Source organism: Aethalodelphis obliquidens, unplaced genomic scaffold (assembly GCF_003676395.1).
Source record: "Aethalodelphis obliquidens isolate GAN/ISIS:26980383/991018 unplaced genomic scaffold, ASM367639v1 scaffold30, whole genome shotgun sequence".
In the NCBI taxonomy this organism is placed as follows: domain Eukaryota; kingdom Metazoa; phylum Chordata; class Mammalia; order Artiodactyla; family Delphinidae; genus Aethalodelphis; species Aethalodelphis obliquidens.
In genome coordinates, this window is record NW_020837974.1 from 5,812,490 (window position 1) to 5,837,944 (window position 25,455).

Consider the following 25,455-nt stretch of genomic DNA (forward strand, 5'->3'; position numbering starts at 1 on the left):
ATGGGTTTGTTTACCTGGTTTGTTTAACCTGCCTTGACTCCTTTGATGCAGTAGGAATTACCAATCGCATTTCACAGAGTGGGAAACTGAGGCTGCCGACCTCGATGTGAATTGCCTGAGGTTACATGATGGAAGACCAGGTCTGTGTGGCCCCATCTTTGCCTCAGTGTGTGCTATCGCCTGTGCTAGGGTCGCAGCTGTTTCCCTTCCTTCCTCCCTCCCTCCTTCCCTCCCTCCCTCCTTTCCCCCCTCCCTTCTCTCTCTCTTTCTCTGTCTCTCTCTCTCTTTCTTTTTTTATGGTAGTAAAATACCTTAACATAGGGCTTCCCTGGTGGCGCAGTGGTTGAGAGTCCGCCTGCCGATGCAGGGGGTGCGGGTTTGTGCCCCGGTCCAGGAAGATCCCACATGCCGCGGAGCGGCTGGGCCCGTGAGCCATGGCCACTGAGCCTGCGCGTCCGGAGCCTGTGCTCCGCAACGGGAGGGGCCACAACAGTGAGAGGCCCGCGTACCGAAAAAAAAAACAAAAAAACAAAAAACCATAACATAAAATTGACTATTTTAACCATTTTTGAGTATACAGAGTGGCATTAAGTACATTCACACTGTTGTGCAGCCATCACCACCGTCCATCTCTGGAACTCTTTTCATCTTTCCAAACTGAAACTCTGTCCCCATTAAACACTGACTCCCCAGCCCCTGGCACCCACCCTTCTACTTTCTGTCTGTGTGAATGTCATGACTCTAGGGACCTCATATAAGTGGAATCACACAATATTTGTCCTTCTGGGACTGTCTTACTTCACTCAGCGTGACGTCCTCAAGGTCCATCATGTTGTAGCAGTGGTCAGAATTTCCTTCCTTCTGATTTCTTTCTTTAAAACAAGAACATGTTTTTCATGTTCACGTAGCATCATTAATACTGTTATTTACAGTGGACTCCCAAGTGGTGGGGGAGGGGGAGGAGTATTTACCGTTGACACAGTTTACACCAGCGCAGGGCTCTAGTAAACGCAGACTGATTTCTACTCGGTTTTCATTGTCTTTAAATCCTCTGCAGTCAGGACTCCTCCTTGTTACCCATGTCCCCGGCCACCTGCTCCATCATCCCCCCAACTCCGTGCATCACTGGTTATTTATAAATGCCCGTTCATTTATATTAATAATGTAAAAGGGATTAAAAAAAGAACCCCAGAATTGGAGAGTTGATGTCACAATTCCTCAGGGGATCCAGGGAAGGTTTTGTCCTTGAGGTCAGTCTTTGAGAATCCACAGCTCCGTGGGAATGCATGGCTCCTGACAAATGCAGCTGTCACCGTCCTTGGCCTCTGCACATGCGAGCTTGTGTGTATGTGTGTATATGTCTGTGTGTGTTTCTGTGTGGGTATGCCGGTGTGTGTCTCTGTGTCTGTCTGTATGTGTGCATCTGTGTATGTCTGTGAGTGTGTCTGTGTTGCGTCTGTGTATCTGTGTGTATTTGAGTGTGTCTCTGTGTCCATGTGTCTGTCTGTGTGTTTCCCTGTGTGTCTGTGTGTGTGCACACATGTGTCAGAATGTCCCCAGATCCTGGGGGAACTCTAACTTCCCAGGATGCTGACGCTTAAGGAGTTCATTTCAGATTCTTGGGAAATGCTATTTGGCCCAGAACCAGGAGAAGAAGAGGAAAGGGGATACTAAGGAAGACAGACAAAGGAACCCACATTGATTATTTATCAAGTCTGAGGCTCCCCAGTAAAATCAGGTCTGAATCCTTCCACACAGCAGTTATTTCCTCAAAGCATTTGTATTTTCTGGGCTGTTCGGCACCATCCCTCCCAAGTTTCTCATCCACCTGATTGTCCTAAGCATTGGTTTTCTGGGGGTGAATTTTCTCCTCGTTGGGGCCGCTGAATAGCAGAGGCACAAGTCGCACCCAGGGTCCAGGGTTGTGTGTGGCTTTCCCCGACACCACGTGACCTCAGGAGCTGGGCTGTGGACACGGCTCCTTTGGGAGCAGCTCCTGGGTGCCTACTCTGTGCTGGCCTCTGCGAGGTGCAGGAGTGAACCTGACAGGGTCCCTGCTGCCGAGAAACTAAGAATCACAGTTGTCATCGCTCGAGCACTGAGGCTCTCACAATCACATAGGGTCTTTGGTCCACCATCATCACCTCACCATGTGACAACTGGGTGAGATGGATATTATCATCATCCCAGATAAAGGAGGGAGGGAGGCATTCAAAGACAGCACTGTGTGTCCAGCACGGTACTCCCACTCCCTGTGATGGCTCTGTGGGGGACATGCTGTCCTCACAGAGTACAGGAGAATAAGGCCAAGGTTCACGCCACCCCAGTCTGGGGCCCCAAAGGGAGTTGTGACATAAATACGTGTTGAACGGATGGATGGATGAATGGATGGATGGACGGATGATAATGATAAATGAACAAATGGATGGATGGATGGATGACTGGATGGTTGGATGGATGCTGGATAGATGAATGAGTGGATTGATGGATGGATGGATGAGAGATTGTCAGCTGAGCTGAGGTTTGAATTCACCAGTTATTTGACCTTGGGGGATCCACAGAAAGCAGAGATTCTCTCCTTCAGAAAAATAAGAATAAATACTTCTTGACAAAGAGGAAAGATGCTGGGGGGGATAAAAAGTGAAAACAATTTTTAGCTATTTTGAGATAATGAAATGAAAATGGCACAATAGTGCCAAATAAAATCAAATTGAGATATAGGTCTAAATGCAGTATGAAAAAGAAAGAAACACAGCTGGAGAAATCTATCTGCAGCAAGCTTGACCACCATATTTCTGGGATTCCACAGAATTCACGATTAATTAGGAGATCTCCAGTTGACTTGGAATCAGAGACTTGTCAAGCTGGGCTGACTTTGGAGAACTCCTTGCCTAGGTCCAGCTTGTGTTAGAGGAGCCTGTCTTAGGCCTCATCTTCCATTTCAGAGTCTGCAAGGAAGTTTCCAGCAGTGGCTTGCTCGGGCTCTCCCCTCCCTGAGATGACCCTGCAGAATTCCAAGGGTCTCTGGGGCGATGGGCTATTTCTGGGCCCAGGCTCCGTGTCCATGTTTGGCCTTCAAGGAGCACACTGTGAACTTTCCTGCACCTGCCAAGGTTTCAACCCGCAACCCTCCTGGGAGGGCACTGATTTCCACCCCCTTCCTCCAAGGAATCAAACAGCAGCTGGGAATGCAGCTCGAGGAGCTGCCAGGAAGTACCCTCCAACCACCACCCTGGGGCAGAAAACCGAAGGGAAGATCTTGAGATATCTCTGACAGGCATTTGTTACCTTTTTGATGCTAAAAATTAATTTCAGATCCTAAAAACAGTCCTTCTCATTGAGAGAAACTTTAGGCAACACTGATAAATTTAAAGAAGATTTAACAAAAATCACCTGATGGGTCTGACCACCTGGCTGAGGATCCTTTCAGGTAAGCTCTTGGTGCCTCTGTTTACACAGGTGCCATTTTGCAAAAAAGGGCCCAAGCTGTTCTATAACCTTTCTTAAAAAACAAAACAAAACAAAAAAAACCCAACAGTCTGCTGTGAGCCTTGTTCCATGCCAGTAAATATGAATTTACATCATCAGTTTAAAAAATATCCACTGTGCCTTTATTTCACTTTATTTATAGTTCATAATTAGTTAGATTATGAACTAATCCCCTATGGATGGACATTTAGGTTGTTTCCAACTTTTCATCCTCACAGTTTGACCATCCCAATAGCAATCCCCTGCAGAATTTCCCCTTCTGCTCCCTTCTATGCAAAGCTAACTCAGAGATGCCCGAAGGAGGGAAGGAGAGAGAGAAGAGAAAAAAGGAGGAGGAGAGGACAGAATAACGGCATTTGGGCTTCTAAAGAGGTTCCCCTGAGGAGCTGAGACGGGAGCCTGGGTGGGAAGTGCCTGGTGAGGGGCTGCTCAAGGCCCAAGGTGGGAAGTTGGGGCCAGAAGCCTCAGGCTTGACGCAGCTGCCCTTCCTCAGATCGGAGGGTCCAAAACCTGGATACCCTAGAGGCATGTGTCCAGCCTATACATCCAAACTGTGTGGAATGTGGAGCTGGGACGATGAGAGAGGCGGCAATGAGATGCTCCCATGAAGGAGTGGGGATCGGGCTGCCGACGACTCTGCCGACACCTGCAGAAACCAGCTGACGATTACCAGGCACGATAAATATATTCCAACTCTGTCCTCACGCCACCCCCCCAGCCCCAGCCCTGAGCCAAGTTCTCAGAGCTCACGGCTCCAACACCTGACCTTGCTCAGAGGAGCCCAACATGCTGCAGGGAAGCTGCCCAGAGATAAGCAGAGGTGGATGGAGGAGGAACTTCTTGGGGTCTCCATTCTGAGTCACGTGGGGAGATCCTTAACATGTAGGCAGCGTATCACCACTTAAACACAATTTAAAGACGAGCCACAGGAGAAAACAATTTCATAGCACATATCCAACAATGGCCTTGTGTCTAGAATATATAAAGAGCTCTCAAAATTCATTAATAAGAAAACAAACTACCTGATTTTAAAAAAAAATGAGCAAAAGATCTGAACAGACACCTCACCAAAGAACATACGTAGGTGGAAGATAAGTATGTGAAAAGATGCTCAATATAATTCATTAATGATGATTAGTTACAAATTTTAAAAAAGCATTTTCGAGTCCACAATCCATTTGATCATTTCATCAGTTCTGTGAAGTTAGTAGTTGTTGTTATTACTATTATATTAATAATAATAATAATTTTTTAAATTAATTTTAAATTTTTTAATTTATTTTTTGGCTGCATTGGGTCTTCGTAGCTGCATACTGGCTTTCTCTAGTTGCTGCAAGCGGGGGTTACTCTTCGTTGCAGTGCATGGGCTTCTCATTGTGGTGGCTTCTCTTGTTGCAGAGCATGGGCTCCAGGCACGTGGGCTTCAGTAGTTGTGGCTCGCGGGCTCTAGAGCGCAGGCTCAGTAGTTGTGACGCACGGGCTTAGTTGCTCTGCGGCATGTGGGGTCTTCCAGGACCAGCGCTCGAACCCGTGTCCCCTGCATTGGCAGGCGGATTCTTAACCACTGCGCCACCAGGGAAGTCCTGTTGTTATTATTATTTTTCCCATTTAATAGTGAAGAACTGGGAGGCTCATGGAGGTTAAAAGACTTACTCAAGGTCAAAACTGAGACTCAAAGTCATGGAACTCTTTCCACTTGGGAGGTCTCTGCATTCTAAGAATGTTCTAGAAGCCAACACTTTGTATCCAATTGGACAAGGGCACACTTCTCTTTTTAAACAAGGAGAGAAGACCACACCCACCCACAAACTCCCACCATCATGGATGGACAGACCAGCTTCATAAGCAGGAGGCCCTTAGGAGTGTACAGTAAATGTGTGCAGGGGGTGACCACTGAATGTCCAACAGCAGTGGCACGCGTAGGCTGGGAAAGCCCGCCTGTGGACCTTCCAGAGCTGGCGCTTTGCTTCACAGGAAGGCGGGGCGCTGTCCCAGGAGCAGCTGGCTCCTGTCCAGGGCCTAGCACACGGCAGGGAATCTACAGCTTTGGCTTCCTGACTGCGGATCTGAACGGGGGTCCCATTTACTTTGACTTACCTTGAATGAGAACTCTGTTCCATCCGAGGTGCTGGGCCCTGGTCGTGGCACTAGGGGGCCCTCCAGGGGCACTGCCAGGGTTGGGGGTGTGGTCCTCAGGCTGTAAAAGAACAGAAGGATTGAACATGGCGCTACTCCCCCGCCTTTATCTCCCAATCTCGTCTGCCCTCCCCAGTCCTTCTCCCGCTATAGCACTCAGCACAGTGTTTCCCCACCAGAGGCACAGAGTCAACAGAGCAAACTGCTCGGAGGCAGAGAGAGTCTAGTTAACTGTATGTCTTTGCTGGGGTAGCAAAGAACCTGGCACAGACCTCAAGGGACTGGGGAAAGGAAAGAAGGGGGATGGGGGGAGAGATTGACACATAAGGACTATCAGGCCTATTTCCTAAACCGGCTGCTTGGGGGAAGGGCTCAACCCTCTGTGTATGCTAAGTCCAGGGGTTTCTGGATGTAGATGACAAGAACAACTTCCATCTAGACAACCCCCCGAACAGAGTACTGCACTTGGTGTCATTGTTTCCCATACACGGCTCAGGCTTTCATCCATTCAGCGAATACTTATCGACCGTCTAATAGATGTCAGGCACTTGTATGAGCTCATTTAATTCTCATAACAAGCCTATTTGGTAGGTACCACTGTTATCCCCATTTTCAAGATGAGAAAATTGAGGCACAGAGAGCTCATAAGGGGCAAACCCAGAGACTCTCGTTTCTGAGTCCAAGTTCTTGACCACCACACTCTAGTGCTTCCCGGTAAAGAGACCAAGCCCCTGCCCTCACCTCACTTATGTCCTATGAGGCAAGACCCCCCGAAATCATCCAGTAGATCTATAATGCATTGTTTGGAGAGTGATTTAAGTGCTAGGAAGAAAAACAAAGTCATTTCTCAGACACTGACTTGCTGTGTGTCTTCTGGCAAATTGCTTCACCACTCTGAGCCTCTGTTTTCTCATCTGCTAAAAGTAGGTCATTACTCATCTGCCCTATGCACGTGCCTGGGTTGTTGGAAGGATCAAAATGAGCTCATGGACAAGGGAGGCCCTTGTTTTCATGGTTGAACCAACACCAGCCCTTGACTCCAGGGAATTTTTCACCTGAGGGGATTCAGCTCATCTTGCCTTCTATAGAAAGACATCACTAGACTTCCCGCTGGTATCTTTAGGGGCTAGATGACTCCAAGTCCAATGCGATTCTTAGTGTAACTTTTAAAAAATATTTATTTAGGGCTTCCCTGGTGGCACAGTGGTTGAGAGTCCGCCTGCTGATGCAGGGGACACGGGTTTGTGTCCTGGTCCGGGAAGATCCCACATGCCGCGGAGCTGCTAGGCCCGTGAGCCATGGCCGCTGAGCCTGCGCGTCCGGAGCCTGTGCTCCGCAACGGGAGACGCCACAACAGTGAGAGGCCCACGTACCGCAAAAAATATATATATATATTTATTTGGTTGCACTGGGTCTTAGTTGCAGCAGGTGGGCTCCTTAGTTGTGGCACATGGGCTCCTTAATTGTGGCACGTGGGCTCCCTTAGTTGTGGCATGCATGTGGGATCTAGTTCACCAGGGATCGAACCCGGGCCCCTTGCATTGGGAGCACGGAGTTGTAACCACTGCACCACCAGGGAAGTCCCTCTTAGTGTATTTTTAAAGGCAGAGAACAATGCATGCGCTCACCTACTCTTAGGAGGTAGCAGTCACCTGACAGTTACTTCAAGGGCCTTCCCCAAGCACACTACTGAGATGGAACTTTCTGGAATGCTGACCATTAAAAACTCCCCTGTGAGAAGCTCAAACCAAGAGACAGGTGCTGGATGTCCTACATTTGCTCCAGATCTATTTGCAATCCTTCACCACCCTGTTTCGTGTCCCAGGAGGCTGGCCTTCCCCTCTGCTCCCCGCTGCCTCCCCAGGTCCCCACTTTGCTGCTGGGTCTGGCTGGGCAGTAGCTGTGCCAGCTCCTAAGGGTCATGCCTTTCCTACAGCCATATCTGGGGTGTGGTGGCTTTGCGGTCACCTCTCTAGGGGTAGGGAGGGTACCTCACCACCCTCCATTGGTTTCCCCTAAGGTTGCCCCAATTACTCAAGAGTCTCTTCATCACACTCTACACAGTGACCCCACTGGAATGGGCTCTTTCCCGCTGGGGCCCGGGCTGAAAACCTCCTGTTGGGGAACATGCCTTCCCAGAATCACGGCAGGGCCGGGTCCCAGTTCTCACTGCCACTCCCACTGCTCGTTAGCCAGACGACGACAGTCGTCAAGATCATCACGGGAAGAAGCTAGAAGCACCCTGGGCTTTGGGTGGGACACTGCATTCCAAGGATGGACTCTAGGCCACCACTGCCAGGGGAGGGCTCCCCCCATTGCCTCTCCTGGCTGGCTGGGTGCTGTCCTCAAAGGCCCCAAGGAGGGTGGAGGTGGGGAGGCCTCCTCCCCTGCTCTACCCAGAAAAGCTCCACTTTTATCCTGCACAAACCAGACTTCTGCACAAAGGTCTGCCCTTTAAGAGTCCTGCTGCTGCAATGAACATTTTGGTACATGACTCTTTTTGAATTATGGTTTTCTCAGGGTATATGCCCAGTGGTGGGATTGCTGGGTCGTATGCAGCTCTATTTACAATAGCCAGGACATGGAAGCAACCTAAGTGTCCATCAACAGATGAATGGATAAAGAAGATGTGGCACATATATACAATGGAATATTACTCAGCCATAAAAAGGAACAAAATTGAGTTATTTGTAGTGAGGTGGATGGACCTAGAGTCTGTCATACAGAGTGAAGTAAGTCAGAAAGAGAAAAACAAATATCGTATGCAAACACATATATATGGAATCTAAGGGAAAAAAAAGGTCATGAAGAACCTAGGGGTAAGATGGGAATAAAGACACAGATCTACTACAGCATGGACTTGAGGATGTGGGGAGGGGGAAGGGTGAGCTGTGACAAAACGAGAGAGTGGCATGGACATATATACACTACCAAACGTAAAATAGATAGCTAGTGGGAAGCAGCCGCGTAGCACAGGCAGATCAGCTCGGTGCTCTGTCACCACCTAGAGGGGTGGGATAGGGAGGATGGGGGGCAGGGAGACTCAAGAGGGAAGAGATAAGGGAACATATGTATATGTATAACTGATTCACTTTGTTATAAAGCAGAAACTAACACACCATTGTAAAGCAATTATACTCCAATAAAGATGTTAAAAAAAAAAAAAAGTCCTGATGCTGAAGAGATGAAAAACAACCCCGTCACGTGATCAGACGCTGGAGCGCAGCAAGTGGGCGGGAATGGTGCCTCGGCAGCATCGTGGACAGCCATGCTTGAATGAAGGCATCTCAGTCAAAATCTGATTTTACCTTTGGGGAAACTGAGGTCCCACATGGGAGAAGTGAGGTTCATCCTCAGGCGTGAAGCTGGTGCTGCTAAAGGTCAATGTCATCACTGCTTATCAATATGATTCTTCATTGCCAGATTCCGGTTTTCAGAATACAGTAACATGCTGTAGGGATCAGATGATAATAGAAGACATCTGCAGAACATTACTATGTACTAAATAAAAGATTCTTTGGGTTTAAAGTAGCTGCTTCCCGGGTCCCAACCCAGAGAGACAAAAAGGGAAATCAGCTCTGTACTCAGATGGGTTCCTTTTTCCTTTAAGAGTGAATTGAGGCATCAAACCTAAATATAAAAGCTAAAACCATACAACTCTTAGAAGAAAACACAGGGGCAAACCTTCATGACTTTGAATTTGGCAGTGGTTTCTTACATATGACACCAAAAGCACAGGTGGCAAAATAAAAAATAAATTGGACTTCATTAAAATTAACTTTTGGGGATGTGGGGAGGGAAGGATTGGGAGTTTGGGATTAACAGATGCAAACTTGTATATACAGGATGGATAAACAACAAGGTCCTATTGTATAGCACAGTGAACTATATTCAATAACCTGTGATAAACCATAATGGAAAAGAATATGAAAAAGAATATATATATATATGTATAACTGAGTCACTTTGCTGGACAGCAGAAATTAACACAACATTGTAAATCAAATATACTTCAATAAAATTTTAAAAATAAATTAAAAAAATAAAACTAAAAAAAATAATTAACTTTTGTGCATTAAAGGACTTAGGAAGAGATTGAAAAAGCCCACAGAATGGGAGAAAATATTTGCAAATCACATATTTGATAAGGGCCCAGTATGTAAAATATATAAAGAACTCTTACAGCTCAAGGACAGAAAGACAAACAACCCAATTTAAAAATGGGCAAAGGACTTGACATTTTTCCAAAGATATGCAAATCACCAACAAGCACATGAAAAGATGGTCAACATCATCAGTCATCAGGGGAATCTAAATAAAAACCATAATGAGATACCACTTCCCACCCACTAGGACGCCCATAGTTGTTTTTTTTTTTTTTTTGCGGTACGCGGGCCTCTCACTGTTGTGGCCTCTCCCGTTGCAGAGCACAGGCTCCGGACACGCAGGCCATGGCTCACGGGCCCAGCCACTCCGCGGCAAGTGGGATCTTCCCGGACCGGGGCACGAACCCGCGTCCCCTGCATCAGCAGGCGGACTTTCAACCACTGCGCCACCAGCGAAGCCCCACCTATAGTTTTTTTAAAAAAGGAAAATAACAAGTGTTGGTGATGATATGGAGAAATTTGAACACTTGTGAATTGCTGGTGAGAATGTGAAATGATTCAGCCGCTGTGGAAACAGTTTGGTGATTCCTCAAAGAACTAAACAGAGAATTACCAAATGGCCCAGCAATTCCATTCCTAGGTAAATACCCAAAAGAATTGAAAACAAATATATGCACATATATGTTCACAGAAGCACGATTCACAATAGTCAAAAGGTGGGAACAACCCAAATGTCCATCAATGGATGAATGGATAAAGAAACTATGGTCCATCCATTCAAAGGACGATCATTTGGCCATAAAAAGGAATGAAGTGCTGATACATGTTACAATGTGGATGAACTTTGAAACCATGCTAAATGAAAGAAGTTAGGCACAAAAGGTCATATATTGTATGATTCTATTCATATGAAATCCCTAGAAGAGGTAAAACTATAAAGACAAAGAGCAGATTGGTGATTGCCAAGGGCTGGGGGAGAAACTGTTTCATGGGTTGTAGGTTTCCTTTTGAGCTGATGAAAATGTTTTGCAACTAGATAGAGGTGGTAGGCAGTCGCATGACATTGTGAATATACTAAATGTCACTGAGTTATTCACTTAAAATGGTTAATTTTATGTTACTTTTTTATCAATTAAAAAAATAGTGAATTAGGGACCTGGGGGTGGAGATGGGGTGATGGCAGATGCCAGGAAGAAAGTCCCCCAGGCAGTTTCTCCCTCCAGACCCAGAGGCCATCTCCAAGCTTGAGAAGGGCACAAAGGACTCTTAGAATCCATCCATCCCATTTTATAGATGGGAAAGACAAGCCCAGAGAGGACAGGGACTTGCTCAAGGCCATGAAATGCATGGAAAACCACACAAGAATTAGAGGTAAGGCTTTAGAACTCAAAGCTGCCACCACACCAAGGTGCCATGGTGGGCTGGAGGGGGCCCACAGCCATCATCAAGGGAGGGAAGTCCAAGTTCGTATTTCTGTCCTGAGTTTGTGAACGGGACAAAGTCATCAACCAATTGTTATCCAGGCTCATCCATGCCCAAGGCTTCGGATGAGCCCACCCAGGGCCTTACTCCTTGATCATCAGCCCCCTCCACGGTGCAGTTACAGCTTTAAGAGGAAAACTCATTAGCCAGCTGTTCTATTTCTGCCCAGAGCCTGCATCCCTGGGCTGAGGTCATCAGTTTCCCCACGAGGGCAATGGGAGGAAAGCAAATGTCCTAGAATCAAGGCATTCACTGATCCCCCCTAAGGGACCCGGGAGTGTTCAGTCAAGCCCTGGAAGGTGAGGCCAGCTGAGCCACTGGAGACCTGGGAGGTTCTTTTCTTTTTTAAGTTTTGCTGGCTCAGACCTGTTGGGCAGGTATAAAAGGGAATGGCCAGCCTCTGCTGGGCACCCAGTCTCTTCCAGTGTGGTCTCAGGTAGGTACCATAGAGGATGCTGGGGGAGATGGGAAACGGGGAGGGGGTGCCGTGGAGAAGCCTCCAGAGGAAAAGAGATGTAATGGTGAGAGATTTGCAAAGCGGACTAGGGGGTGGGCATTTCTTGAGGGGCTGCAGAGTGGGCACATCATTCAATGCTCCAAGGGATCTGGATCTACGGGGCAGGAGAGAGCTGCCTCGTTCCACGGAGAGACGGGATTTGAACCCAGATCAACCCCACTTCACTGCACCACCCGCCTCCCCCCAGGGGATTGAAGGGATGCTAGAGTCACGCTGGGTTCAATCCCCACCACCCCCTTCCTACACTCTGTAATGCATCTCTCCCCCCTGAGGACCCTTTTAGCTTTTGCATTCCACAAGCTGAATTTTTTCTATGTTTTCTGGTTCATGATTTTGAAAAATGGGTCTTGGTTATCAAAGATGCCTGGAAAAGCAGTTGTCTGGGGGCGGGGGTAGGGGGCAGGAGTGGTTTGGATACAGGGGGCCCTGGAAGGTGGGGTCACAATTGAGCAGGAGGCTGGTGGCCACTGAGAGGGGTGGGACCTAGTGTCAGTGGCCTGCACAGCCCTCAGGCAGTGCCTGGTCCCAGGGGTCTGTGCCCCAGGCCACCAGGCCAGGGCAACAGCCATCACACCTTAGCCTGTGGTTCACGGCAAAACCACCATTAAAAAAAAAAAAGCAAGCAGCCTAATTGGAATAAACAAAGGAGAATTTCTGGCCCTTCCTCCCTCACTAGGACAATTAAAAAGGAACCCAGCGTTGAGACAGGAGCAGTTGTTCTGTTTTAATGACAAGCCTAATGCATTTTTAAAAATCTGACCTTGCTGATACTCACATTTTCTTTTCATGTGGATTTTGGTCTCATGTCCCTGGTGACTTCCATCTATGTCAAACAGAACCACAAAAATGAGACCACAAAAAGGCAATGTTTTGGTGTCATCAGGGACAACAAATGGCAAGAGGAAGTTTATGTCGCGCAGTCATATCTTCCAGAAAGGGGGTGGGGGACAACGAGACCACTGAGCTGCCCACGGTGACTTGTGGCAGAGCTGAGTGAGAGCCTGGTCCCCTGGATGCTGGACAAATACTGTCCAAAGCTACCAGCAGAAACGAAGGACTCCCAGCCCCGTGCTCCCCAGAGACGGGACTCAGGAGGGATCAGGCAGGGTTCCTACCCTGGGCTGGGGGGTCTCCAGTGGTAAAACAATTGCATCGTGATGTTCACTACCCTTAACTGAAATGTGTCATTTCCTCCCCTTTTTAACACAGTCGTATTAGCAATACCTGTGACTGTCAGCAACGGAAGTCACCGATATTTTCATATCATATTACAATTGTTGCAGAGAGGTCAAAAGATTGTTAATTCTCACAGTTGCTTCAAAACTAAAGTGGTTATTAGACCTGCCGTTAGGAAGCACACCTAGTGCTGTATCATGCATGTTTAATATTGTGTTAATTACATTTCAATGTCATTTGTTTCCTTGGTGATCATATACAGTTTATTACCTGAATTTAAAATTTTGTCCAGTGAGACCACAGACATCACCAGATGGACAAAAAGGTCAGTGGCCCATGAAGGCACAGGACCCCTACCCCCCCACCCCCCCCATACCCCTCTCTCATTCTTATTTTCTGCAAAATGGACCAGCTTTGGGGGTGGGGAACCCAGGCTCCAATCAGAACTCTAAGCTGGACCCCACAGCGAGATGAGAAGAGGAGAAAGTGTCTGGCTTTGCCTCCATTGCTTGCCTGTCCTGGCTCAGCCTCTTTTGGAAACACCAGGACCCCTGGCAGGAAACGCTGGAGCTCCCCAGAGGATACCTTGGTATAGGTATAGGTATAGGTCTAGGTTGTGAGATGCTCCATCCCCAGCTGGATTACTTAAAGGTGGAGGCTGTACCCTTGGCTTGAGAACAGCATTGCTGACAATGGGGCTCAGAACCACATCCTCCCCAAACCTCCAAGAAGTTTCTTCACCCCCAAGAAGTTTCTTCACCCCCAAGACAAACTGCGACGCCCCTGACTTCTCTCTTTGCTACTGAAAGTCCCCAGTCCTCCTCCTTCCTAGTTTGTCTGCATTTGGAAAGCAAGAGGTCCAGCCTTGATCCCAGGCTGGCCTCATCTTAAGAGAGGTAACCATTGAACCAGGGGCAATTATTCTGTACCAGGGACTCGCTTAGCATCTGGTAAAGCCTGTGGACCTCTGCTCAGATTAGAGTTTTTAAATGCATAAAATAAACTACATAGGGTCACAAAGGAAACCAATGGTATTAAAATCCAGTTATCAAAATATTACAAAATCAGTTTGTGATATAGCAATTAAAAGTGTACTTTTTTGTTAGTAGATTTAAATAACAACTTCTAACCGAGGGTCTCATAAGACCATCACTTCAAAGTTGAGACGAGGGTAAGTCATATTTGGAGATGCCTGCTGCAATGAAAGGAGAATAGCTGTGATTTCTGTTGGAGACAAGCCACAGCAGTGCTGGTACTACGGTGGCTTGTGGCCTCTGCTCAGACCTTAAGGGAAAGTGAAAACCAAGTGGTAATCCTTTTCTCGTCCCAGTTCATGGTTAAAAGTGCATGCTTTAACCTCTCTTGGCCTTCGTCTTCTCCTCCATAAAATGGACCCCCTGATCCCTACCTCACAGCCTTAGTGTGACGGGCATATGGGAGCACAGATGCAGAAGTGTTCTGTGGTGGCTAGGGGTACACAACTCTGAGGAGTTATCAGCTTCTTTCTTATTCTTGGTTACTAAGATCTAATAGCAGCAAGACATTCAAAGTGACATGAGAGAAGCAGCCCCATGTCTCTCCCAGGCATTTGCCCCAGGCCATACAACAGTCTTGGCAAACTATCCTCTCTTTCCCCTCCAGCACCCAGGGAAGTCCTGGTTCCCGCCCGTGGATTCCTTCTTGCTCCTCCCTCAGCCCAGCCACAATGCCCAGTGCATCCAGAGGCGAATGCGGGGACGATGTGGACCCAATGCCCTTCCTGACACCTTCTGAAAAGGAGAGAATGGAAGCCATGAGCAAGCCCTATGACATCAAGAGGTCTTGCTGGGTCAAGGATGAGAAGGAGGGCTTCATTTCTGGGGAGATCCAGTCCGAACAGGGCGACCAGGTCACCGTGAAGACGATCACCAACCAGGTGGGAGGGGAATAATCCCCAGGGTGAAATTGAGCTTTAGGAGCGGTGGACACCCGGGCTCAAGAGGCAAGGTGGCAAAAAGAGCAGATGCCTCCGAGTCCCCTGTGCTGGGTTCAAGTTCAGACTCAATGACACTCAAGCTGTGGGGCCCTAAGCAGGACACTTTCCCTCTCTGAGCTTTGGCTCTCTTACAACAGAGAGTCCAACATGATAGGACATGAAAGTACTTTGTATGCTCTAAAACAGTGCATGTGTGAGATAGATTATCAGGAGAGTTACTTATCTTTAAAGCCCCAAATTATCTTATCTTTAATTCCCCTTTCATGGGGAATCTATCTTCTAAGAATGAGAAGGAACATCCCACCCATCAGGAGTGGCGCTATGTGCCCGTGATGGCATGAGGAATGCGAGACAGGGCTCCGGGACACCCTGGCCAACCTGAGTGAGCTCTCCAGCGTCATGAGCTACAGATGGTGGCACCAGGCCCTTTGCTGCATGGAGGTGGTGTGCTGGGGCTGGCTTGCCCTGGCTTGTAAGGATCTAACGCTAAACATTCGGGGGCTTTGCAACTGGTTGTTAAACCTTTGGCGGCCTGATGTCAGCCATGGTGGAATTGACAAATGGTACAAATCAGGGATTTTTTTTTTTTTTCCCATGCAGCTGGTTTACTAGCACACCACTCTCTGCTGGTCCACAGTGTTCAGCTACAAGGCGTGACTTGAGAGAATGGATAGAAATTTTGGTTCATGAAACCCCTCCCCTGGGGCAGACTCCTGGGGAGGCGCTAGACCTTTTGCTTAACCCTTTCAATAACTTGATATAGTAGGATGTATGGACCCTATTTTGCAGAGGATCAAAGAGATTTTAGGTAATTTGCCTACAGTCACAAAGACAGAAAGTGATGAACTCAGATTCAAAGCTTGCTGTACCTGGCTCCAATGCCCATGACCCCTCTACTGCACCACCTCATCTTCCATGGTGGGCTGCATCCGGGGAGTGTGAAGTCAATCCTTGGTTAATTTCACAAATAAAAGAACGGAGACATTCCATGATCAGAACTTGCAACTGTCTAAGCTTTACTGCGTGCCTCCCCTCCCTTTGAGGGGAGTGGCCACAGAAAGATGAGGCTATAGCTGTGGTAAAGTGGGTTTGAACATGAAAGTCAAGCTTAACTCTCAGGAGAAACATCCTTTTCAGAAAGGCAGGGCACTGCAGTGTTGCCAGGAATGATGGATGATGAGAGTGGAGCCCCAGAGGCCCCAGTTTGGGTGCAATTTAAGGACAACACAACTTCTGTGAGCATCTGCGGTAGACAGGCCATCCAGCCGGGTTTGGGACAGAAAAGACCAGCTGGTCTGGCTCCTGCAATAAAGGCACAGGCTTCCATTTCTCTGCTGGGGCTGTAAGAGAAGAGTTTGCCTGTGGCGAGGACCAGAGATCAGCATCTACCAGAAATGGACTCTGAATGAAACCTAGCCTGACTTACTAGGGGTGTGGTGACCATTACTGGGTGGATTTTCCAGAACTGTCAAGATTTCAAATTATCTGCCTGTTGGACTCATAAATTATTAAAAGTCCCAGAAATCCCAGTAGGTGTTTAAGCCTCACAACTCAGGCTTCAGGCAGCTGAAAGATATTTGTTTTCTGGATCACATGTCTTGAGCTTCGGACCCAGACACTGCCATTTAAGAGCTGGCATGAGTTTTCATTTACAGAGGAAAAATTGGGGTGCAGAGCGGGGATGGGATTTGCCTGCTTGTGCACAGGAGCTCCAGACTCTTAATGCTATATTATTTTCACCTTAAAACATCTACTGCTCATCACTGTTGTCTTTTTTTTTTGGTCTTGTTTGCTTGCTTGCTTGCTTTCAATTTTATACTTCAAGGTGGTTTGGGGGGAGCAGGGGAGTGTCTTTTTATTTTTAATGGGAAAGTTCATTGCTATTTAGAAACCACTACTAATTCTCAAGGCAGAGAGCCAAGAGTCACATCTCTGCAAAGGGTCCCTGGGATCAGTGAGCAAGTTCTGATCAGCTACCAGAATGGACTTGGCTGGAAGAGAAACACAGGTTGGAGGTGCTCTGAATGTAGGGGAGGAACTTCAAGATCTTTTTACTTGATGCCACTTAAGTTCATATAGTCCTCCCAGCAACCAGCCAAGGAAGCCACTGTCATCCCTACTTCAGAGGGGAGGCAGTTAGGGCTCATATGGCCTTGGAAGTTCTGCCCCATCCCAAGTCAATGAGACATAGCTGGACCAGGAGGTGGACTCACTGATTCCAGCTTTTTGCAGGACACCAGAGAGTGGGTAGTACCCTGTGCCCGATGCCACTGTGGCTGTGACAGTACTATGTCTTAATGCATGTGCTGCTGTGTCTTGACCCCCCAGACGCTCACCATGAAGAAGGATGATATCCAGCAGATGAACCCACCCAAATTCTACCAAGCCAGCGACATGGCCAACATGACCTTCCTGAACGAGGCCAGCGTCCTGGACAACCTACGTCAACGCTACGTCAGCATGAGGATCTATGTGAGAGCCAGGGCTGGGCGTGGGGAAGAAGGGGAGGCTGCAGATCTCCTGCCCCTCTCCTGATGGGGAGGGGGCAGCTACTCTACCCTTCCCAGCAACCCATACACATTATGTCTGGGACAAGGGCAGAGTGACCACGCTTTTGACGTGTTAGAATTTCCACCCCCAAGGCTTTGTCATCTCAGTGATGGTACGATCCCCATGGGCAGCTGACACACCCTTTGCTGAGGCTGTCATCCAGAAGTCTTCCTCCTGACCCCACCCCTGCAAACTCTCCAATCAAAACATCATTTTCCCCCTAGTGACTTCATGTGGCCTCAGTAGAGGTCCTTCCCTGTCTGTCCATCCACCCTCCATCCATCCATTCATCTCTCCTTTCCTTCCTTCCTCCATCCCTCCTTTCTCCTTTCCTTCTAGCCAATTCCATCCAACCATTCATTCATTCAACAAACACTGAGCCCTGTGCTAGGATAAGCAAAGCGGGTTACCATCAGTCTCCCTGACCATCTTGGAAATCCTAAGACTTCCCGAAGGTGCTGGTGGCTAAACTCAAAATGGGATATAAGGAGGTTTTGGTGTTTGCCTCTCTAGATGTCTTTACTAAAAAGGAAAGAGGCTATCCGGTAGGACTAGGTGAGCTGGGGTCTGACTTCAAGGTTAGAGGCCGCTGCGGATTTCCTCTTCTGGGTTTTGGTGACAGCCAAGAGGACTGCCACATGCTTCCCCCTCTTGTCCTCCTCAATACTACTTTAGTTCCAGATTCAGACCCTCAGCAGCACCATAGCCCCATGCAGTGCTGAAGGACTGCACTGGAGGCCTGGAGGCTAGTGGGGCGTCACTGAACCTCAGCCTGGGAAGAGCCACATCTGCCCCTGGCTGAGCCTGGAGCTTTGGCTGAGAATGTCCGTGTGGGCTCGATGGCCAAGCTCCGGGCTGGTGCTTGCTCAGGGCCCCCGTGCAGCTGAGCCCTTGCTCCTGTGGGTGGCCACATCATGTCTTTGGGCTAAGGGGCTGCAGGCTCTGTGGAGTGTGGCCTGAGGGACCAGGGCAGGAGTCTCCTCTTAAATCCAAACACCTCAGTTGAACCACTGATTGAAAAACTGGGGCAGGCAGGACAGCTCCAAGGTCCCGACTGCTGCCCTCTCGTGTCCCTCCTGCAAGGGTGGCGGGGGACCTCTCTTTTACATTCTGACCCAAACAGGGACAGAACTAGCTTCTGGTCCACTATCTGCCCCACCCCACCCTGCAGACAGGGCTGGAGGGAAAGAGTGACTCAGTGGCTGGGTCCCAGGATGACACAGTGCATCATCCTCTCAAGTCTTTACGTGAGTTCTCTTCTTCTTCTCTTTGCTCCCCTTTCTTTGGATCACTTTGTATTTAATAAGGTTCCCTTTAAAAACGCAATATATTGCAGCTCTGCTAAGAAGAAACTGGGGGCGGGTATCCCCACTTGGACCAAAATGGAAAGTTTTAAAATTTACATGAAAAGAGGGGGCACCAGAGGTCAATGTGAGTGTCCAGCAGGAGAAGTTTGGGACCCATGGATTTGGCCATTTCCTGCCCTCAAATAATTTCTTTCACTACCTCATTGGTTTCTCTGATTTTTAAAAACTGGGATGATTTCCTTTAAAAATTGCCATGGGGTGAAAAGAGAAATTGGTGTCTCTTCTTAAGAGTAGATCAAACCCAGTTGTCCACCAGTTGGATTGTGTCCACATAGTAAGGACTCCATGAACTCTCATGGAAAATCTCCCCCATCTAGTAAGTGGAAAAAGCAAGATATAAAACAGTATCATATATCACTTATATGTGGAACCTAAAATACGACACAAATGAACATACCTATGGAACAGAAACAGATTCACAAACAGAACAGACTTGTGGTTGCCAAGGGGGAGAGGGGGAGGGGAGGGAAGGATTGGGAGTTTGGGATGAGCAGATGCAAATTAATATACATAGGATGGATAAACAACAAGGTCCTACTGTATAGCACAGGGAACTATATTCAATATCCTGTGGTAAACCATAATGGAAAAGGATATGAAAAAGAATATACATATATATATGTATAACTGAATCACTTTGCTGTACAGCATAAATTAACACAACATTGTAAATTAACTATACTTCAAAAAACTTTTTAATTAAAAAAATAAAAATAAATCAGCATCATAGAATACTATTGCTTGTTTTAAAAACAGGTGAGGGGATACGAACGTGTCTCTGGATTTGTTTGTACATGTGCATCAAAAACCGTGGAAAGGGGTATTAGAAACCAACACAGAGCTTCCCTGTGGGAGGAGGGGGCGGTCACTGAGCAGCTGGGGGACTTTTTGCTGCGTATTTATCCATACAAATGACTATGTTATGGATTCAGGTAATTAAGCCAAAAGAAAATGAAAGAGGTATATATTAAAGAGAAGGCTGGTTTTGTTTACTGAATAAAGACTCAGATACAGATTTTGCACAGGAGCTGTACCTCTCTGTACCTCTCTGTACATCACTGTACTTCTCTAGGTTGACAGGATGATCCAGCCAGGATGCTCTGTGATGGGCCAGGATACGGAGGGAAGAGGGCATCAGGAGGGAGGGCCAGCTAACCATCTTCCTTCTCTCCCGCCAGACCTACTCAGGCTTGTTCTGCGTGACAGTCAACCCCTACCGGTGGCTGCCCATCTACGGGGCCCGCGTGGCCAACATGTACAGAGGCAAGAAGCGTACGGAGATGCCGCCCCACCTCTTCTCCATTTCAGACGTCGCCTACCACGACATGCTCATGGGTGCGTGCAATGGGGTCCGCTGGGGCTGTCATGGCAGGGCAAGAAAAGTCCCTTTGCCATTGGGGCTCCAGGTGTATTAGACCCACGTGCTACCCAATCCCAACCCTGACCCCTCATCACCCGTTGAAGATTTTTTAAATATTGCTCGGTGAATGCGCTTGCTAAGTACCTGCCCTACCTCACACCCCATCTCATTTAAGCATCACAAAAACATGGGATGCCAAGCTAAATAACGTCCAGAACTCAAATCAACCCTTAACCATTCCCTGTGCAATCTTCACCATACAGTACAACGTGATTTTTATTACTATTTCTCTTTATGTTGCTTACGACTAGGCAGCTTCATGGGACGGTGCTTATAGAAACAGAGTGGCTGGTAAATTTTTGGCCCCTTCTGCAAGGATGTGGGCTGCAGAGGCAGGCGTGTAGCCTCAGACCCCATGGGATCCTAGGTCTTCAGTGTCTGTGGGCCACTGCAGCCATTCTCCAAGCCGGGTGGGATGCAGGGAGATGCAGACGGTGTGGTTAGGGTGATGCCAAATGTCGAGTTTCTAAGTGTTTTCTAATGACATCGTCCTGTTGACGGTTCCCTCCCTACAGAGCGTGAAAATCAGTCTATGCTAATCACGTAAGTGTCCCTCCTGCCTCTCAGTCTATAGACAAATAATTAGGTTTGTGTCTTACACATGTCATTAAGCCTTCTTAGAATTAATTGGCGGGACTTTGTATGGAAATCTGCAGGCAGAGAGCGAGTGGGCTTAGCGGGGACGACTAAGGCTGCAGCTGCTAAACCGAGTGTGGGGGGGTGGGGGCCTCCATGTCCCCAAGTCCCCTTCTGCCCTACCCTGTCTGTCCCTGATGGGTAAGATGTGATGATGCCCAGCCCATACCTTTCATCGTGTTGCTTCCCTGCGGGCAATCTCCTCTTTGTCCTTCACTCATCTGCTCTCGTTTTCCACCTGCAGTGGAGAATCTGGTGCAGGCAAGACTGAGAACACGAAGAAGGTCATCCAGTACTTTGCCAACATCGGAGGAACTGGCAAACAGTCCTCGGATGGGAAGGTAGGGCCGACTGGGCACAGCTGCTCTCTGGGTTAGGGCCGCTTTACAGATGAGGAGACGAAGGCTTAGAGGGAAGCAACTTGGGTGGGGACCCATAGGGAGAAGATGGCTGCAGTCCCAGATCTGACCCACTGGATGGACTCTGATACCCCAGGCCACATCTGCCCCCAGAAGTGTCAATGCTAGAGCTCCTTGTGCTTAGCGGGGTAGAAAGGGGAATGCCAGCTCCTGGTTAAGCTGCTTCTGCAGGCCCTGGCAGCCCCAGAGCACAGGGAGCACTAGCTGGGACAGCAGCAGCTGTAAAAAGCTGACAAAAGGGGTTTCCCTGGTGGCGCAGTGGTTGCGAGTTCGCCTGCCAATGCAGGGGACACGGGTTCGTGCCCCGGTCCGGGAGGATCCCACATGCCGCGGAGCGGCTGGGCCCATGAGCCACGGCCGCTGAGCCTGCGCGTCCAGAGCCTGTGATCCACAATGGGAGAGGCCCTCGTACCGCAAAAAAAAAAAAAAAAAAAAAAAAAAAGCTGACAAAGAGGAAAGGAAGACTTCGGTGGAAGACCAGGGATGCCCAAGGAAGGGTTTTCAGGTTCACATAGGAATCTCTCCACCAAGAGCAAAAGGAAGAAATAGCAGCTAAGAGTCAAAGCCTCTCATCTGGCAGGGGCCCTCCAATGTCAGGGTCTGCAGGGAGACAGTCCTTACTTAGGCCGTGGCCCTCCTCCCAGGTCTCCTCTAGTCCCGCTCTCCCTGCCTCCCCAAGGCTGTGCCCCTCCTGGGTTCCTGGCACATATACCACTGTCATGTGAAAGCCCTGGGTCCCCAGGCAGCAGCCGACAGGCCACCCCACCTTGTGTTTCTCTCTGGCTCAGGGGTCCCTGGAGGATCAAATCATCCAGGCAAACCCTGTTCTGGAGGCATTTGGGAACGCCAAGACCACCAGAAACAACAACTCCTCCCGTTTCGTAAGTGTGACAGTGGCAGTGGTGGCCCTGGGGGTGGCAGGACAGGCATTATCACCCCATTCCAAGGAAGGAAATCAGGGCTGATTGAAACTCACCAATGGGATGAGTCAAGTCATGGCATCTCCTTCCCAGAGATTTTTATCCGTCAGGGTCTATATCAACTAGAGTCCAGTTCAGTATTGAAATCCAGGTGCTTGAATGCAGAGATGCGGGTACACAGTGATGGAGGGGCTGAGAAATTAAAACAGGAGAGCCAGAGATTTGCAGTGGCTGGAAGCTGACAACGTCCCGCCCCCGACCAGGGGGACCATGGCTGGCAGGATGTAGGAGAGGCGCTGTCTCCGGGGCCCTGGTGGATTCTGAAGCTGGTCTGGTGGGAGCTGGGGTCATAGAAGGAGCTCTGTAGTGCCCTGACTTTCCCTGCTGAACCCCCATCTCCGGCTGGGGCCTCTCACTGCCTGGGGAAACAGGGCTGGGCAGGGAGGAGGTGGGGGCAGGTGAGTAGAGGTGAGGGCAAAAGTTGATGGAGATACAGAGAGTCCTATTTCCAGGAGAGTTTGTCCTTGGTTCTGCCAAAGGTCAGGGAGAGGGATGTGGTGTCTCTCCATAAGGAGACGTGGTACAGCGCCCCCTATATGTGGCTGGTCAAATTCCCACCAGTCCTGCCTCAAAGCCGAATTCCAAAGGGCCCCAGCCCCTCCTGTGGGGCACTCGTCTGCCCCACAAGGTCCCAAAGCCGCAGGCTACCCCCAGACCCTAGATTTAGCTCCAACACCCTCCTTCTCTGCCCATCCAAGTGGGAAACCCACAACTCCACATACAGCCGCCTCTGGCCCAGTTACCTTCCTGCAGCGCCCTTAGAATTCGGGGGGCGGGGCGGCCAAACCCGGGTCGCAGGTTGGTCTAGAGCTCCCTCACGACCCTCCCCTCTCCTCCCTGCTCAGGGAAAGTTCATCCGGATCCACTTCGGAACTACAGGCAAGCTGGCCGGAGCTGACATCGAGAGCTGTGAGTCAGGCTGCTTTGGGAGGGTTCTTGGGGCTGGGACCAGCTACACAGTGCGTGGGGTACAGCACACAATGAAAGCGCGGGGCTCCTTGTTCAAAAAGTGTTAAGAATTTCAAAACAGCAGCAGAGGGACTCAGTGTGGGGTCCTTCTGAACACAACCTGCCACACCCAGGAGGCCGGCCCTGCCCCCGGGTTCCCCCCCATCAGGAGCCAGCCCCCCGCCCCCGCCCCGCCCAGGCCGTGGGTCTGGGGCAGAAGAAGAGTGGACCCATGACTGGCCATGGCACTGGGCTTTATGGGGAGGGGAGCCCTGCTTTTCATGGAGCCCTGAACTCCAGGAGAATGGGCTGAACTCATGGGCATGTCTTATTCTTTTCCAGATCTCCTAGAGAAATCTCGTGTCATCTCACAGCAAGCAGCTGAGAGGGGCTACCACATTTTCTACCAGATTCTCTCTAACAAGAAGCCTGAGCTTGTCGGTAAAGATCTTTATGTCTGTCTGACTGTCCCTTAACTCGCTTTTCCTCTATTTTCAATAACGAAAGAATTCCCATGTATGGAGGGTTTGGTGTCATACCTGCAGTTCTACATGAATCCCTTTAGTTTAGAGTTATGTGAAGAGGTTATAGGGAAGTTTCTCAAAGTCCTACTCACATCCATCTTCACAACAGACTATGAGGCTTCACACTATTGTTGGCCCATTTCACAGATGGGGCCTTGAGATGCCTGCAACTCATGGCTGAGACATGGACCTGGGATATAGGGCTTTAGACCCCCCACGTCTTGCTCGGACAGCAGCAGAGATGTCAGCCCAGGACGACTGCATGTAACAGGCTCCCCTCTGAGTGGACGTAGCCCACTGAGTACACAGCTTGGAAAGCACACTGCACTCACCCCCTCAGCTTGATGCCCTTGTGCAAGCAACAACCTGTTCAACTGTCCATGGCAGACCTGCTCAGGATCTAAGGTCCAGAGAGGGATGAAGACTCAATCTTCCACATATACACCTCCTAACCTAGCCAGAGACTAAGGCATTGAGTATCATCCCCCACCCATTTCTTGCATCCATGTCTCTTCCAAGAGTGAAAAAACAAACATAGACCAAGAGGGGCACGTATTTGAAGAAAAATAGAAGTGAGCATATTTCTTTGTAAAAGTGACAACATCCCATGCATATTATATGCAAGTGATTATTATTGCCTGCTGCAATTGTCCTGTTACCTTCTGCCTTTGAGTGCGACCTGCTCTTTACAGGACAGAGACAGGAGAAAGATATGCACTCGTTTATTCCAAAAATATCTACTGGTTGCCTACTAGGTGCCAGGTACTGGGCCAAGTGACAAAGGGCACAACCAAGTTCCAGAGACCCTCTTGCCACTCTAAAGTTCTTCATATACCCTGTTCAAGTCCCTCCATGACTCTGGGTGATCCCAGAGGGCAGGGACCATGTTGTATTCAGCCCTGTAACCCCCATGATGACACCACCATGCCTCGCACGTGGGAGGCATGTAGAGATATGGGTTAAAAATGAAGAAGAAGAAAACCACGTGTCACCAAGCTGCTAACCTGCTTTCCTGTTCTTGGCAGAGAGTCTTCTGCTGGTCCCCAACCCTAAGGAGTACTTCTGGGTGAGCCAGGGTGTCACCACCGTGGATAACATGGACGACGGGGAGGAGCTGCAGGTCACAGACGTGAGTACTCAGCATGGCTGGGGAAAGACAGGGAAACTTTGGGGCCCTGCAGGCACTGCCACCAGTACTGGGTGGGTCGGGGATCGGGGGGGGGGACACTCAGAGCCACCAGGAAGCAGCCTGGATTCTCCCATGGAGATTTCTGGGGTTTGCAGCTGGCATTTTTCCCAAGGCTGTCGTAGCAAGCAGTTTCTCTTTGCAGAGTTGAACTGGAATGTGATAGGGACTTAAGGGGGCCAACTACTCCAAGTGACTTTTCCTCCTCCCCAGCCCAGCTAGATGTGACCCTCTAGTCCCACCAGTTCCCACGGCACCCTCTCTCTCCTTCTTTGTGACATGGAGCACCTGAGAATTCTGTTAGGGATATTGTGTACTCTCTCCTCCCTGACAGCCGAATTGATTCCTGATGCACCTTTGCCTTCCCCTTCTCCTGGTACCTAGCTAGGAGCCTAAACAGTAATAATGATGGGAAGAATAACACTACTTCCTGGTTATTATTATGTGTCAAGCACAGGACTAAACATTTACACATCACTTTGGTTTATCCTAATGATCACCTACCACCACCCATTTTGCAGAAGACTAAACTGAGGCCAGAGAG

General features: G+C 49.0%; 2 long non-coding RNA genes across 2 annotated transcripts in view; both read right to left on the reverse strand.

Moving 5' to 3' along the window:
- Positions 1-732: 732 nt before the first annotated feature.
- Positions 733-9,428, reverse strand: LOC113630442 (uncharacterized). The gene is made up of 3 exons (XR_003436978.1): positions 8,934-9,428; positions 5,587-5,686; positions 733-872 (listed from the first exon to the last, which is right to left on the reverse strand). It is a non-coding gene; the product is annotated as an uncharacterized LOC113630442 (long non-coding RNA).
- A 734-nt stretch (positions 9,429-10,162) lies between these two features.
- LOC113630452 (uncharacterized) overlaps positions 10,163-25,455 on the reverse strand; it is a 47,511-nt gene continuing 32,218 nt past the window's right edge. The window contains exons 9-13 of the long non-coding RNA XR_003436979.1: positions 24,730-24,871; positions 22,250-22,385; positions 21,024-21,236; positions 12,506-12,553; positions 10,163-10,195 (exon numbers count right to left, since the gene is read on the reverse strand). This is a non-coding gene — a long non-coding RNA (uncharacterized LOC113630452). The remainder of the gene's footprint in view (positions 10,196-12,505; positions 12,554-21,023; positions 21,237-22,249; positions 22,386-24,729; positions 24,872-25,455) is intronic.